The sequence below is a fragment of the Oncorhynchus kisutch genome, linkage group LG30, assembly GCF_002021735.2.
Source record: "Oncorhynchus kisutch isolate 150728-3 linkage group LG30, Okis_V2, whole genome shotgun sequence".
NCBI classification, from domain to species: Eukaryota; Metazoa; Chordata; class Actinopteri; order Salmoniformes; family Salmonidae; genus Oncorhynchus; species Oncorhynchus kisutch.
In genome coordinates, this window is record NC_034203.2 from 20,132,148 (window position 1) to 20,145,392 (window position 13,245).

The 13,245-nt window shown below is 39.4% G+C and overlaps 1 protein-coding gene across 2 annotated transcripts in view; it reads left to right on the forward strand.

Annotated features, from left to right (window-relative positions):
• The window catches only part of LOC109875454 (tenascin-R), a 124,241-nt gene that overhangs the window by 495 nt on the left and 110,501 nt on the right, over nucleotides 1-13,245 (forward strand). The gene's annotated exons all lie outside the window — the stretch shown is intronic.

Here is a 13,245-nt window from a genome sequence, read left to right on the forward strand (position 1 = left end):
AGCAATAGAGCAATTTCACATCTTAAATTCAATGATATTGATTACATTTCACAGGCTATTATTCAAACAATAAAACATGTGTTTTTCTGAAATCCAAAAGAACCTGCATATCACAGAAAATCTGTATTGTTCATTAAACCTTTTTTTTTAAACCTAGTTTGCTGCTCTGTACCCAGTTAACCTATAATATACTATATGGAAATATGTTTATAAAAACAATTAATCTATTCTCTATTATTACAAAACCTTATCTAACAATGTTCAATTGATCACTTATGTGTAACATCTATTGAATACTCTAGATGTATAGCTTTTATCTGTGTGCCGTGGATACAATATGAGACATACTCATAACTAAGTTAATGCCAACCAAAGTTTTATGTTTCATTTGTGTTTCTAAGCTGTTTTGGGGGAACACCATGAGCATAATATCACTACGTGTCTCTAATTATTATAAGTATTTCCTTTTTAGTATTCCCTTTATTAAAGTGTCACACATGTCACACTTATTCCAAATTACGCTGGATTCTGAGGCTTCTGAATGGATCACTTAGCAAGAAAAGCAGGGATTGTCATTTACAGATGTAGGATCTTAATTTGATCCGCCTGTTGCAGAAAAACGTGTAGTGTATTTTTAGGTTTAAAAAGGCTTCTCAAGTTTGTAATTTCCACTTTTTGTTTCAGACTTGATTTTCTCTTACAAAATTTTTTATCAACCCCTACCAAAAATATTCATTAATTTATCATCCACATAATAATTCACATATCCTGTTGCTGCAGGATTATTTTCCTGCTCTAGCAAACTGGCTCAAAATAAGATGCTATATGTCAAATATTTACATGATTTTTCTTCAGAAAATATCAAAGGAACTCAATGTTTCATCTGCTGTTTATATGTGTGAAAAGTTTTAGTGCCTCATGTCAAAAACTCCTGTCTTTTAAATTCTGTGTAACACCAGATCTGTCACTGAGTCACTGAGTCTGGATCACATTGTTGTCTGAACCTAAATCACTGCTATCATTGTACTTTTGTTTATTTCCCCCATTCAAATCTTAGCCAAGTTTTATTGCTGTGCAAAAAATAATAATACTGTGTACATATCCAATTATTTTGTAATGCTGTGATAGTCAGATAAGGATGTCATGGTGTATCTCGATCTCCAGAAATAATATGTTTATCTCATGCTGTTCTTTAAAAAAATATACACACGGCTATATATCTGCTGTTCCACTCGACAGCATCACCCATCGAAGGTTATTATCATAGATTTCAGGTGTCTAATTTGTCGAAGTCAGCTGAGCATATTCTCCAAGAGGCAGAGAGTTGGGGGTTTGATGTTAGATATTGTATTGATATTATAATCTGGTGAGGGGGTGTCGTAGGACCTACCCTATCAGATGATTTACAGTGTACAGAAATCTCATACCAATGCAAAATACCTCTGTTGGTGCTTTCACTGTTGTGACTGTGAGATATAATTTGGTACATTTTAGGCACCACCTCTGTGTGGTGCTGAGAGAGTCTGCAGGTATAGAGTAATCTTTCTCTGTTGAGAGATATAATTTGGTTATTTTAGGCACTACCTTCGTGCTGTGTACGAATTGGATGTAGACTGGCTGTTAGTCTGTAGGTAGAAAGTAATCAGTCTTCGGATTCATCATACCTTACAGCCTCTCAATTCCCTTCTCCCCTGTGGCCCTGCGTCATTAGCCTGAGCCATGCTTTCAAAGGTTTTCCAAAGTCTCAAAATGTACATACCATTCTCTTCTATTTCACCCACGGTTACATCTAGCTTGCTAACCATACAGTGTTCAATGAATGTGAATATGTGTAAAATGGCTGGAAAATCACAAGGCATAATATGTCTGTGCCATATGTTAAGAGAATTGATAGAAAAACATAGTCACCAATTCCTTGTGGACTTTTCTTTCTTTCGTGAATCATACTTAGAAATAGACTCATTCATTAGGTTCGGTAACAAATATTCACATCATGCTCTTTCTCTTTTCCCTGTCAGCTTATTATACTACTCTAGAGCTCAGGACCGTTTCTTTTTGCACTCTATGTGAATAATTAATATTTACCGGAGTGCCAATGGGTGCCAAACAACACGATTATGTTAGTCTATGTGGTAATTAAAAATGTACATAATATTTCAATCCTGGGGATTTAGTTCTCTGTTGCGCCCAGAAGTGATCGTGTTAGGGAAGTTTCCCCCATTACTCCTCATTATTCAGCATTCAAATGGAGATATTTCAATCATTTGCATCATCAATCAGATAATATATTCAAACAAACAGAGCTGCCAAAACATACCAATAGCCAGATCCACCAACATCTGTATCATTGTGTTTGTATTAGGCTTCTGTAACAAATAGACTGACATTGTGATTAACAGCTTTTTGAACAACAGAGCAACTGAGGACTGATAGTCTCTGGTTCCATCTATCATGAAATCCCATATTAAGACTTTAAAAAAATAACAATATTCTAAAACTTAAAATCAAAGGTCATTAGTTAATGACAGTGGATGCATGCAATGCACAATGATCATACAGTATAGAGACGCTATGTGGATGCCCTGGGATATACACCTTCCACACACAGTCTTGGTCATTCCGTTGTGGTCATCATGGTCCATTCTGTCATATTCTCAATCTGTTTGATAAATGGTCTATAGACCCTGCACTGATTCGTCTTAACCCCTCGCTGAGAACGCCACACAAGCATTTCCATTTCACAATATCCGAGTAGAGAAAACAGAAAACACAGAAACAGAAACACACAGACTCAGGCTGATGCAAATCTTCCTACCTACACAGCCCTCTGTTTCCCTGGCCAGATATAGAGTTAGAGCCCTTTTGAAATGTACAATGTCACTTATTATCATGCAGCTGTGGTAGCATGGCTTTCTCTCCTCGCCAGTGGGGGGAGTTAAAGTGCATTGGCTTGTAGCGGTAGCCAGGCTTCTGGCCTGTGGAGAAAAGCTCTGGAGACCGTCCTCCGGCGCAACAACGCACTAGTGTTGAATTTAGACCATGACCGTCTTCATTAATGCGTTTATGATGAATATATGAATTATGCAGATCTTATCAACGCTGTTTCTGTTTGGCTGGTTGCATACTGTAGGAACGTTCTGGGTGTGTGTGTGTGTGTCCTCTATTCAAAAAGTCTGCATGCTTATTGAGCACAGAAACAATACCAGACTCAGATAAATGTTAAGTGACAGTGGGCGAGCAACAAGTCAGCAGTTTGGTGGTCGGAAGTCTGATCGGGCAAGATAGATTCTGACTGCCCACAGTTTGCTTTGAATAGCAGTGCTGAGCAGAGAAAATCTGCAATCGATGGAGGGCTAAGAAAGTCCACTTATATACTACTCACTGACAAAGAACATTTGTCTTATCAGCTCTGTTTGATCATGCCTGAGCTAACCGGGCGATTGATTATGCCATAAACCCGGAGGAAATGGGGAGAAAAAAACATCATAAATCAAATATGATTTACAGTAGCTGGACAGAAGCTTTTGATTAGCTTTAATGCTCCTCAGATTCACAGTGTATTACTGCTTGTGTAGATAGAAAGCCCAGAGAACACTGGAACGGAACAGCAATCAAAGGTTAGGAGGGATGATGATGAAGACCATCCATTTTCAGCTAAAAACTATTTGAAAGATAGGCCCACATCCGTTTTTCTTCTTTTTGCTATTTTGTTAGAAAACTTCTAAGATCAGACGATAGAAAGTATCATATTTAGACCTATACTCTTTATATTTGTTGAAGCATTTTAAAAATGTTGATCTTCACACCATTCATGGGATTAGGTCATCAGCCCCAGTTTGGCATCATTTCTGTGAAGCCTACAATATGATGCTTCAAATAAATCATTTTGAGGAGAAGATACAGTATCTCTTTTACAAGCATTTGTTTAAGCAATGTCATTTTTATCCACCTTTCCTCCTCCAAACGTAAGGGAACGAGGAGGGCCATGCTAATGACTTCTCATTAGTGGGATGGGAGATTGAAACTGAAACTGGATTTATTCCATTATCCACAGCGTCCATTATGCTGGTGTTATACTTTCTTCCTTCTTGATCCCTGGTCTGTTCTGGGAGATCACCTGCAAACATTTACAACTCTTAGCTATACTTCTTCTCTGAATCAAATCTGTTTTTAAATACCAAGTGTGAAGAGCAACAGAGCAACAGAAACAGGATGTTTGCTGTAGACCTCTGGTCCATACAGCATCTCCAAGGAGGAGGCAAGCTTAAAGTTCAGTCTCGGCACTCCCCAGCATGCAATGCAGGATGTTCCATAGATGCAAAGATATCTACCCAAGAGATACCTTAGCTGAAGGGTAAATATGTTTGGGGTGTTTAGATTCTCTTTCTCTTCTTATCTGTATTGCAGTATCAGATGTTACTTCCTAATAGTGTGTAGACAGATACCCAGCATGGAAGCACAGCTGTATCACTTCATTGCTTATCTAAATCTATATGTGCTTTAGGCCTATATAATGTGGAAACCAATCAGGATTGCACTGCCACTGACCCTCCCAAGTTAATTGATATGTGATTAAGGACTAAAGTAACTATTTGTTCCAGCAATTAGAGAGGAGGGTGTCATTAACCTAATATGTTCTTATAGGTCACACATTTCCCATTCTAAGCACATTGACGCACACAGTCACACATGCACGCATGTACGCACGCACACACATACACACAAACCAACAACAATTGTTCCATTTATCGCACTCGCCATGGTACAAAAGTATGCAGGGCACTTAAATATGCTTGCATAATTTGAGTTGTTTCTATTTTTAGCACCAAAAAGCTAAAATAGACGTATCCTAATGAATCAGATGTAGAGAAATAAGCAATTAGCAGAATACACCAGGGTACACTGTCTTTGTTGTCTGCAGTATTTAGTTACATACTTATTTTGGAAATGTGTTTTATTTCAGCTAGTGGCTGTCATTTACCCTTTGAAACCGCCTCTGTGTGCTATATGCTTAGTTTGCTTACACTAGTGAATCCTGTCAGGGGGCTTGCATTGTCGATGTCAAATCCTTATTGCCAAAGGACACTGTGTACAACAAATGTCCATGTGGTTCACTGTGCCTGCATCAGAATGGACAATGACAAGCCGATGGGGAATAGAGTTATCACAGTCCCGTGGGCAGTATTCATGTTTCTACTGTCTACAGTGTTGTTTCTTCTGTGTCTACAGTATTGTTTCTTCTGTGTCTACAGTGTTGTTTCTTCTGTGTCAACAGTGTTGTTTCTTCTGTGTCCACAGTGTTGTTTCTTCTGTGTCTACAGTGTTGTTTCTTCTATGTCTACAGTGTTGTTTCTTCTGTGTCTACAGTGTTGTTTCTACTGTGTCTACACTGTTGTTTCTACTGTGTCTACACAGGTGTATCTACTGTGTCTACACTGTTGTTTCTACAGTTTTTACTGTGTCTACAGTGTTGTTTCTACAGTTTCTACTGTCTACACTGTTGTTTTTACGGTTTCTACTGTGTCTACAGTGTTGTTTCTACGGTTTCTACTGTGTCTACAGTGTTGTTTCTACAGTTTCTACTGTGTCTACAGTGTTGTTTCTATGGTTTCTACTGTGTCTAAAGTGTTGTTTCTACGGTTTCTACTGTGTCTACAGTGTTGTTTCTACGGTTTCTACTGTGTCTACAGTGTTGTTTCTACGGTTTCTACTGTGTCTACAGTGTTGTTTCTACAGTTTATACTGTGTCTACAGTGTTGTTTCTACAGTTTATACCGTGTCTACAGTGTTGTTTCTACAGTTTATACTGTGTCTACAGTGTTGTTTCTACAGTTTATACTGTGTCTACAGTGTTGTTTCTACAGTTTATACTGTGTCTACAGTGTTGTTTCTACAGTTTATACTGTGTCTACAGTGTTGTTTCTACAGTTTATACTGTGTCTACAGTGTTGTTTCTACAGTTTATACTGTGTCTACAGTGTTGTTTCTACAGTTTATACTGTGTCTACAGTGTTGTTTCTACAGTTTATACTGTGTCTACAGTGTTGTTTCTACAGTTTATACTGTGTCTACAGTGTTGTTTCTACAGTTTATACTGTGTCTACAGTGTTGTTTCTACAGTTTATACTGTGTCTACAGTGTTGTTTCTACAGTTTATACTGTGTCTACAGTGTTGTTTCTACAGTTTATACTGTGTCTACAGTGTTGTTTCTACAGTTTATACTGTGTCTACAGTGTTGTTTCTACAGTTTATACTGTGTCTACAGTGTTGTTTCTACAGTTTATACTGTGTCTACAGTGTTGTTTCTACAGTTTATACTGTGTCTACAGTGTTGTTTCTACAGTTTATACTGTGTCTACAGTGTTGTTTCTACAGTTTATACTGTGTCTACAGTGTTGTTTCTACAGTTTATACTGTGTCTACAGTGTTGTTTCTACAGTTTATACTGTGTCTACAGTGTTGTTTCTACAGTTTATACTGTGTCTACAGTAGACTACTGGAACAATTAAAAGCTGCTGTATTAATAATTTTGGGCTTCAGCGGCATCAGAATGGCTTGATACAAAGGACTTCCTGATGGCTCCTGGGCAGTGGTAGTAATTACAGCAGTGGCGCTGATTAAATTTAACCAGTAATTAAACAAACATCATTGAGAGCCCAACAATTACACTTTTCTCTTGGCTGCCTCACTCCCATCATCTTGCCTTTATGCCTGCCTGACTTTCTGGCTTTCCAGCCCCCCTGCAGCTGTTGGCCAGTTAGATAATTTTAATTCCAGTTAGACAGTGGTCGGACACATTGATATTCCGTGCTTTGTTGACAACCTTTTCCTTTCTCTTGCTAGTTGAGACACGGATCAAAAAAGCAAACCTCATCTAAGAGGATAGATGAGGTTTGCTTGTGTTGGTGGTCTTTCAGTCGCTAGTTCTCCCCATCTGTGCAGGCAGATGGAGGACCGCTCTCACATAGCTATGTCTGCTGCCAACTCCTCTCCATCCTGCTCTATAGTTTAAAGGAAAGGAAGACTACTTCTCAGCATCACAGCTTCACCAGTATCTGTGTTTTGAGAGCCTGGCCATTATCTATCAACCCTGTTTGTTTCACTTGCTCGGTCAGTGGTGTGGTGATTGTTCTGCTGAGGATGGTGAAAATTGATGTGCACTCATCATAAAAGAGAGCTTCTGAGGCTGAAGCTTTAACATTGAGATACAAACAAATGTTGGTTGGCATAATATTTGAATAGATGGTAGTTGTGGAGGGATGCCAATGCTTGCTTAAAAACTTGAAAAGTGTTTACCGTGGGTATTCAGAGCTGGAGAGGGGAAATCCATATTTTTGTTCTCTTGGTGACCACAGTTGGTTTTATTGTCTGAAAACACATTCTGTGTTGCATGATATTCAATACTTCTTGCTGAAAGCCGCAGGTTTTTGTATTCTAGATAACTGACCTTTGACTAGTTTGTCTAGAATAACTGTCTACTGAACAACATACATGTCTTTTGTATTCCGTTGCTTCCCCAACTTCAAACTGGCTAAATTAACTTAAAAAACATATCATACTGAAGTGGTTCTTATGATCTATTAAATCTAACAAATACACCTCACAGTAGTTTGTTACTGTGAATGTGAGCAAGGACATCCTCTCCTACACCATAACAGAGAACATGCTGTTGTACTTCTCTATAAAGCAGATTCAAAGGCTGGATGTGGTTTAATAAGTCACACCTCCCACTTCCAGTCTGATCATCAGCATTTAAAAGCAGTCACACCTCCTCAAGTCAGTCTGCATTCATATTTCTCATTACATGAGCCAGTCCACCCAGAGAGATCACACAATGAGCTATTCTTCGCCTCAGCCCAGCATTCAGTCAGTGGTGCATTGCAAAGGGCTTTCATAGAGGAGAGGAGGACATTGGGACTGGCATGGAGCTTTGTTCCAATTAAGCTATTTGGACAAATGTCAGACCAGCCTCAGAGAAAGAGAACATCTTTCACAGATCCAGTAAGACCAGCTTCAGTGTATAGAAGATTTAGCAGTCCACTGGAAAAATACTTAGACATAGATGTTGAATATATGGATTAAGTTAAACATTTATTTTGTGAAGTCCTTGGGAGCTAGTGAAATAAAATAGCATTTCCACTGATTTCACTCAATATCCACTTGACCTCAATGTGCATTGACTTTGTAGACTGAAGCGAGACAGTTAGGGCCCAGAAAAAAAACTACGACCTTTACAATATTTCCTTAGACATCATGACACACACCAGGCATTTAAACGCCCCAACTTCTCAAATCCTCCCCCACGGAAAGCACTGGGTTGTTCTCAATTAGTGTCTCTTTATGCGTTGAGGTAGCACAGCCCAAAGAACATGATGCAGGCCTGATGAAGTAGTTCTGTTGTTGAATAATTGACCAAGCAGTTCCGTCAAATTTAGACATATTAATCAATGAGGTACAAATGATGTTTTAATTTATGGGTGATTGTTCATATGATGTGTAGGCATACTTATTATTTGTGGAATAGGCTTATGGAATTATTGAAAGTGTTGGTAACCAGACATTGAAATCAGCATGCTGAAAGAGAGAAGTCTGTCTATGGCGATAAGACAGCAACCATTTCAGAGTAGGCTGCAATTCTCTTCTCACAAGCTTGGGATGTCTTAAAATGAGGATCCCTTTGAAGTGTGATAATTCTAATTGGAATTGGCATAGCAAATGAAAAATAAAGGCATGCTAAGACATCTAAAACAAAACTGTTGTATGGGAAGAAAAATATATATTAAACAATAAGACAAGAAAGGTTAATTGGCTATTTTCTTTTCCAATTATCAGCATGAGCAGTGTAAAAAATACATTGAAACAATAGCTGGTCTATACTATTTGTTTAATATTGCATATTGCATGGTGCTGCATGCAATACTCACTATGTTTCCCTACCATAGTCGCTCTAGCCAGCAATACTAACCATGTCCAACTGCTTGTCCATTAATCGGTGAATGTTCCAGAGAGGATGTGGAAGCAAGGAGCCATGAAACGAATTAGATAAATGTTTTCGGAGAATATTTAAAAAGGAATGCATGAACCTTATTGAGGCATTCATGCTTGAAATTGGGTAAAATCACATATTGGGAGGTACATGTAAGATCCCATTCGCTCCTATTGTTAATGCTGGAACATTTACCTTTGTCCTCTCTTGTAAGACATGTATGAGGAAGAGTCTGGGTCTGCATCCCAAATGGCACCACATTCCCTACAGTATGTAATGCAATACTGCTGACCAGGGCCCATGGAGTTCTGGACAAAGTAGTGCACTATATAGGGAATAGGATGCCCTTTGGAACTTAACCTGGGATGACAGTGATTTTCACATCCTGTCTATAATTTTCAATATACCTGTATGTCAGAGCAATAATATAATATAGAATCCTTGTGGAGTGAGGAGACAATAGTGTAAGAATATAATGGGATGGGAGGAAAATAGCTTTAGTGTTTCTATCTACTCCCTCCCCTCACAGCAGGATGGCTATGTGGTGTAGCAGTGCTTTAGAGGGACTGTACATCTCATGTACCTGTCTGTTGGGTTTCTCTTGTAAATATGGCATAAAGATATACATTGGGGCAAAAAAATATTTAGTCAGCCACCAATTGTGCAAGTTCTCCCACTTAAAAAGATGAGAGAGGCCTGTAATTTTCATCATAGGTACACTTCAACTATGACAGCCAAAATGAGAAGAAAAAAAATCCAGAAAATCACATTGTAGGATTTTTAAAGAATTTATTTGCAAATTATGGTGGAAAATAAGTATTTGGTCAATAACAAAAGTTTATCTCAATACTTTGTTATATACCCTTTGTTGGCAATGACAGAGGTCAAACGTTTTCTGTAAGTCTTCACAAGGTTTTCACACACTGTTACTGGTATTTTGGCCCATTCCTCCATGCAGATCTCCTCTAGAGCAGTGATGTTTTGGGGCTGTTGCTGGGCAACACTGACTTTCAACTCCCTCCAAAGATTTTCTATGGGGTTGAGATCTGGAGACTGGCTAGGCCACTTCAGGACCTTGAGATGTTTCTTACGAAGCCACTCCTTCGTTGCCCAGGCGGTGTGCTTGGGATCATTGTCATGCTGAAAGACCCAGCCACGTTTCATCTTCAATGCCCTTGCTGATGGAAGGAGGTTTTCACTCAAAATCTCACGATACATGGCCCCATTCATTCCTTCCTTTACACGGATCAGTCGTCCTGGTCCCTTTGCAGAAAAACAGCCCCAAAGCATGATGTTTCCACCCCCATGCTTCACCGTAGGTATGGTGTTCTTTGGATGCAACTCAGCATTCTTTGTCCTCCAAACACGACGAGTTGAGTTTTTACCAAAAAGTTATATTTTGGTTTCATCTGACCATATGACACTCTCCCAATCTTCTTCTGGATCATCCAAATGCTCTCTAGCAAACTTCAGATGGGCCTGGACATGTACTGGCTTAAGCAGGGTGACACGTCTGGCACTGCAGGATTTGAGTCCCTGGCGGCGTAGTGTGTTACTGATGGTAGGCTTTGTTACTTTGGTCCCAGCTCTCTGCAGGTCATTCACTAGGTCCCCCCGTCTGGTTCTGGGATTTTTGCTCACCGTTCTTGTGATCATTTTGAACCCACGGGGTGAGATCTTGCGTGGAGCCCCAGATCGAGGGACATTATCAGTGGTCCTGTATGTCTTCCATTTCCTCATAATTGCTCCCACAGTTGATTTCTTCAAACCAAGCTGCTTACCTATTGCAGATTCAGTCTTCCCAGCCTGGTGCAGGTCTACAATTTTTCTTCTGGTGTCCTTTGACAGCTCTTTGGCCTTGGCCATAGTGGAGTTTGGAGTGTGACTGTTTGAGGTTGTGGACAGGTGTCTTTTATACTGATAACAAGTTCAAACAGGTGCCATTAATACAGGTAACGAGTGGAGGACAGAGGAGCCACTTAAAGAAGAATTTACAGGTCTGTGAGAGCCAGAAATCTTGCTTGTTTGTAGGTGACCAAATACTTATTTTCCACCATCATTTGCAAATAAATTCATTAAAAATCCTACAATGTGATTTTCTGGATTTTTTTCCTCATTTTGTCTGTCATAGTTGAAGTGTACCTATGATGATAATTACAGGCCTCTCTCATCTTTTTAAGTGAGAGAACTTGCACAAATGGTGGCTGACTAAATACTTTTTTGCCCCACTGTATATCAAACATATATTTCACACCTTAATATTTTATCTTTATACTTTTTATTAATTTAGAATTGTCTACAGGCCATATAACTCCCTTTATCATTCTGTCCTCACGAGATTGCCCTTTTAATCTGGATGGTGACACGTTGTGTCAATTTACGCGCTTTGAAATCATTCAATGTGACAATTTAACAGTGTCAACTCAAAATGATAGTAGCGCAGCATACCCATGGCGCAATTTATCCAGAGGAATTGTAACAATAGATGACTTAACCTGGAATTTGCCAGTAATTCCCGGGTTAGCTCTTTTTAGTTGGAGTAAGAGATGTAAGAGACTTAACCCAGCATGTTAATGAAATGTTGTCACTACATTGTTATTATACAGGTAACTAAGCAACTTCATGTAAAATATTATAAACACAATACCTGCATGAAAATAGGTGTAATATTAATCAATAATATTGATGTGTTATTGTGTTCCAGATAACACTATTGTCTCAGACAGTGATCAAGTAAAAGCTCAGAACGCACCTCAACGAAGTGAAGCAGCACTCTTCACAGTACCATAATTTACATTTTACAGAAGCTCTTATCCAAAGCAAGTGACTTGCTCAAGGGCACATCAACAGATTTTCACCTAGTCAGCTCAGGATCCAAACCAGCAACCTTTCGGTTACTGACCCAACCTCTTAATCACTAGGCTACCTGCTGCCCTAATAACACATTATTCCTACACTTCATCACAACCATGACTTAATGCAATTTCTATTTGCATTTTTCAAGTCTTGATAGGCGTAGATACAAGTCTATCTTCAAATCACTGCGTTTGTCGCAGCTCTCACACATCCAAAATGTTTAACATCACAAGTTTAACAGAAATCCGTGTCCACTTTGAATACTAATTCCCTTGTTCTTTTGTGTGAGGCTGCTGTTAGTCACAGCCTGTTTGACACCACCGCTCCTCTCTCTGACCGGCTGGACCTACAAGTGCCAAGAGTCAGTCGCTCTTCCAGACTGAGGCGTGCCTTAACATCCCGGTGCCCTGGGCTGACAACACAAGCCAATCCATGATTTTGTCCACCTTGGCCGAGACTAGGTGCTCCCATTTATCCCTTTGTGTTGTTAATACTCTACCAACTAAGCAGGGTGTTTTTTGAACACTTACACTGCTCTAGTTTCTAGTTACTTCATTAATTTTGGGGCCACTGACTGCTCCAGCACAAAGTTGGCCCATGCCAGGCATATTGCAAAAACCAAAAAAATAAGTCCTTGTTCACTGTGCCATATCTGTCAAATACTGTATGTATGTACCAGTATGGTGGATGGGGGTGTTAGCATCCCCATGCTAATACCAGTGTTCTACTTCTCCTCTAGCTCAGAGGTGTTTCCAAAGCATGGACTGATTTGACAGGGATCAATAAGTACCTCTGGCAGCTGGGATAAAAGACAACACCAGTGTGCAACACAGAATGTGACTGTTTAGCCGATGATTAACCAGGTCTAAATATTAGGCATATAAAGAGATAGGATCTGTATATCCCCATAGTGGTCAGTCAATTCCCCAGAGGATAATTAAGATTGGAAAATATGTCTATGTTTTAGGTCACTGTGATGGAACACAGACAGTAGACTGTTGAACGGGCCAAGAGGAAGTGGTGTTACTTGCAGCCGCTGTGAAGGGTCGTTAAGGTTTTATCAGTTACTCTCTGGTCTCACTGTGACAAGATAAGTGATTGTCCAAGAATCCCCTGTTTAGAGTGACACCAGATGCTGAGCTGAGGTAGTGAATGAGTGCCTGCATGAGGTCGCAACTGTCTCTACAATAAAAGCTTCCCTGTTTCATTCAACATTTTCAATGCCGCATTCACAATAGTAAAATGCATTGTCATGTTCAAGCACTTGACAAGTGCCATTAACAGTTCAAATTCAACCATATTGCGAGAAAGGTTCATGCATATGGTATACATTGCATCTCTATGGTTCTAAAATCTTCAGTGCATCTGTCACTGGAAGGGGAGAGAGGTATGATTAAGTACT